The sequence below is a fragment of the Grammomys surdaster genome, unplaced genomic scaffold, assembly GCF_004785775.1.
Source record: "Grammomys surdaster isolate TR1022 unplaced genomic scaffold, NIH_TR_1.0 126260, whole genome shotgun sequence".
Lineage (NCBI taxonomy): Eukaryota > Metazoa > Chordata > Mammalia > Rodentia > Muridae > Grammomys > Grammomys surdaster.
Window position 1 is genome coordinate 33,622 of NW_021621060.1, and position 4,580 is coordinate 38,201.

The 4,580-nt window shown below is 33.9% G+C and overlaps 1 pseudogene; it reads left to right on the forward strand.

Annotated features, from left to right (window-relative positions):
• Positions 1–3,892: 3,892 nt before the first annotated feature.
• On the forward strand, positions 3,893–4,231 carry LOC114613650 (annotated as a pseudogene).
• Positions 4,232–4,580: the final 349 nt, after the last annotated feature.

Genomic DNA, 4,580 nt, shown 5'->3' on the forward strand with positions numbered 1-4,580 from the left:
CCAGACATTAGGAGGGTATGGAAGAGGAGGATATGGTGAGTTCTTCTTTTATTCTTCTTTTATCAACATCCTTCATAGAAGACTTCATGTCTTCATAGAAGACAATTTACTTGTGTTCTGCCCTAAGAATCTTTTGGAGTCCTGATGAACCTCACAGATAAAAATCTAAGGAATATACTTGTATGTGAAATGAATGTTGTGGAAATTATAGACAAACTAGGGTTGTCATAGAAGGGGAAATTTGAGTTGTCAACCTGTATACAATCAGACTAAAATGAATTCTTATTTTGCAAACATTCTGATTAATTGGTTTAACCTGTAAATTATGACGCATTATGTTGCCCCACAATTTCTATAGCTATCTGCTTGTGAATACAAATCTAAACTGTAGATCTTACCGGAAGGTGGCCACAAAATTTCCAGTGGGCCAAAACAGGTAAATGGTCTTGGAACTACAGTTTTCATTTCTCTTGACATGGTCCACATCATCCATGACCCACAGACAATTCAGTGGGATGATACATTTTATCTTAAACTTCTTCTTATTTCTAGAAAGAGAATCAAGTGTCTCTGTTAGTTTGATTTGCATTGTAGTTTGAATTGCTTGTAGAAATATACAGTTCTTCAAGCCCTAGAGCAGAGGAGTACTCCTCAATTTTATCACTCAGGCACAGTTCAAGCTATGATAGATAGAATTCATCAAAGCCTGTGTTAAAAACAGGTATTGGATACAAGCTTCTCAATGCTCACAAATATACATAACATGATGATTTTCTGATTGATTAATGTTTAGAATGACTATACTATGAATGTGTGTGTGTGTGTGTGTGTGTGTGTGTGTGTGTGTTGTATGACATTTTTAGAAAGTTATATGCGTTAGGATTTCTTCCCTTAAGTTTGTTAATTAGTAACCATTTTGTTTTATTTTCATAATGTCCATACCAAAAATATTAGTTAAAATTTCGTATTTTACTTAATTAATTGTAATAATCTTTCCAAAATTAATACAAACATGTTGTCTGACTGAATCAAATTCATTTTCCATTGTCCTTATCTGTACACTAAGAAGTCATGTCAGGTCACTACAATGGCTCCACTAGTACATGTACAAAGTACATCTCATACACGTATCCAAAAAAGATGAGTATTTATCCCCAATATTTAAACAAATAATTATAAATATGTCTTTCTATCAAGCATTCTGATTTTATCATAAGTGTTCATAAGAAATATTAATCTTGGAAGCATTCATTTCCTTCTTTCATCATTCATTTTATATAGAGTTTGTCCTTTGCGAAATTCACATACATATACAAAGTGTTCAGATTATATTTTTTCTGTTGTTGTCTCCTTTTCCTTCTATCTGTTGACAGAATCTTTCCCCAGAATCATGACTGTTGTATATTTTTAAGATAGACTGAATATTACCTCAGTGTGTGTGTGTGTATGTGTATGTGTCTGTCTGTCTGTCTGCCTGTCTGTGTCTGTGTGTGTACATGGATATGCAACTCTGCCTTGGACACTGTTAAACCAGTATGTTGGTCTGAAACTGAACATTTTGACCCTGCCTCTCTGAGATTCAGGAGAAAATATGACACAAGAATAAACTCTGATTGAAAAATCCTATATATAAGTCTTTCTAAACTTCAAACGAGTGACATTTTTAAAATGTGATACTACAGAGAAAGATTTCCCACACTATTTAATGCAACACATAGCAGTCAAAATACAAGCATATTTTGTAATATTTACTTAAGAATAAATGTGCACACTCACGCACAAACATTCAAGACATGCACACTGACACACATTCAAACACATGTCTCAATCATACAAAGTATTTGTGCTTATACTTTCTTTCCAACTCAAGATACCTAATTGTACACACACACACACACACACACGCACACACACATATGCATATATATGACACAAAATTCAGAAGAAATGCATAAGCCAAAACCTATAATTTCAATATGTCTTATAAGAGATAAACTTCCTTGAAAATGGAAATAATGAACATCATCTCCAAAGAGACTAATAATCTCAAAATAGGTTTAAATATTATCACTACACAGGAGAAGTGGAACAAATACATGGTCGTTCAAGAAAAGCATTCATTTTAGTTTCCCTTACTCTCAAAAATCAAAGTGAATTTTCACTGTCTTACACCAACTACAATTAAAAAGGACCACACCTGTATATATACACATTTTAATTTAAATGAGCTGATTACTATCTCATAAAAAATATGAGTATTTCCATTTGTGAACTGAAAGTGAGTTGAGGAGAAATGACAAGAAGGATGGACAGGATGATAGACAGGCCACTCACTTATTTTGAGCCTACTTCAGTCAGATACTAACTACCATTTACTATGCTGGGAACTTACAGAGACTGATCAGGGTTCAAAGTCAAGATTACCCCATTAGTAGAATCTATAATGCATAGAAGAATGCTCTTCTGAACAGTTCATTTTCTTACAATTACTGAAGTGGATCTTCAGGAATATTATTTACTGATGAGCAGAAAGTTTATCCCTCAAATTGAATAAACTGTATTATTGATGTCTTTCCCTAAGCCAGTAACAAACTTATGGGAACAAACCTTAAATTATTTACTCGATAATGTCAGTGCTAACTTCATACCTTCTAGAATAATATGAAGGCTATGATCATGGACAGTGGAGATTATATGTGGTGTGGTCCCTGAAAACACCTCCATGGTTATAAGTTACATTGCAACCATGTACACGGCTTCATTTAATCATGGCAGCTTTCTCTAGTATGTGCAGAATATCCAACCAGGAACATCTTGGTACCTGCAGTTTCCCCTGATTATTAGCTGCTATTACTAGGGCTAGTGGCAGCTTTTTCTCTCTTCGTAATAATTTGGAAAATATGAGGTGCAGAGGCTTACATGTGTTCCCACTTGCATCCAAGGATCATAATCAGGGATTATCACTCTTGCTTCTACACTCTATCTGGAAACAACAAGCAAGAGGACACCTGCTTCTCATATTTTACATATTTTATTTTGACAACATGTCTCACTGTAGAGTCCACATACCCTACAAAGTTTCAATACTCATAAGTCAGCTTTAACAATGCTAGAATTACTGATATGTGCTTGCACATCTGCCTCTGTTTCGAGTTGTTGAAATACTTTCCCCAGATTCAAATAGCAGAATAGCACCCTAAATAATTCATGTTATAAAAATGTATCTAAAACCTGTGTCAAAAAAAAATTGAGAATCGTGTAGAGGAGTGTTCACTGAACCTCAACTATGGTAGAGGAAAAAGAAGCTGCTATCATGAAGTAATCAAGTAAATATAATCTTTTTAAAAAAGACCATATAAAGTGTAGTCTCTCATAGTAAGGAACACATATTGCACATACTTACAAGTTACCAGACACAACCAAGACATCATTAAATAAGGATAGATGTCTTTTATTCTTTTTGTTGCCACTGGTGATTTCAACAGGGCCTTGGCACAGCAAGGAGCGATGCATGTCTCCTCTGTCTTCCTTCACAAGGCTTTCCATATAGGAAAAATAATATACTTCATTACAGGTCTCCACCTGACAGAACAACATTCAGTGGATAAGTTATAAGACCAATGTTCATACTAAATTTTAAAGGGTTCATGATATTAAAACACAGGAAATAAAGTTGAAAGAACAGATATGAGGAATATTATAGCAATATTTATAATGATAACAGTTAATATATGGTATAAATATATGAAATTCAAAAATAAATTAAAATGTGATATTAAAAGATAATTTTAGGCACTTCCTTTGGACTCAAGTTACTAGCGAACCATGTCTCGGCCTCACCAGGAAACTACTAAAGTTCCTCTGGGATCAAATAGAATTTTATAAGAACATAATGGATGGAGAGGAGAAAACCTGCGGTGGCTGTGAAGACCCTGATGCTATGTATGTAAAATTAATATCTTCTGATGGTCATGAATTTATTGTAAGACAAGAACATGCATTAATATCAGGAACAATAAAGGACATGTTGAGTGGTCCAGTTCAGTTTGCTGAGAATGAAACCAATGAGGTCAATTTTAGAGAGATCCCTTCACATGTGCTATCGAAGGTGTACATGTATTTCACCTACAAGGTCTGCTATACTAACAGCTCCACTGAAATTCCTGAATTCCAAGTTGCACCTGAAATTGCACTGGAATTGCTGATGGCTGTGAACTTCCTAGATTGTTAAATAAAATAAATTATAATAAATTGTTATTTTTTTTCAGTATTTAACTGAACCTGTAGTTCGGTTAGTAATTTTTTCACATATAGCATGTTGTCTGTATGAAATTGAACTCTAAAGTTAATTGCTGAGCAGATTCCTTCTGTCATTTGCATAGCAGAGTTGAAATTTGTTTGCTACATCAACAAATTAAGGACGTCTCACAAGCCAAAAAATAAATAAATAATGTCAGTTTCTAGGTGGTTTTCTTTCTCCTTTGGATGTGACCTTTAAAATTATAACTGATATAGCAAATCCTGGAATGTAAGCGTAAATGAATATTCAACAGGTAAATACAGTGGATTTTTATGTTTTT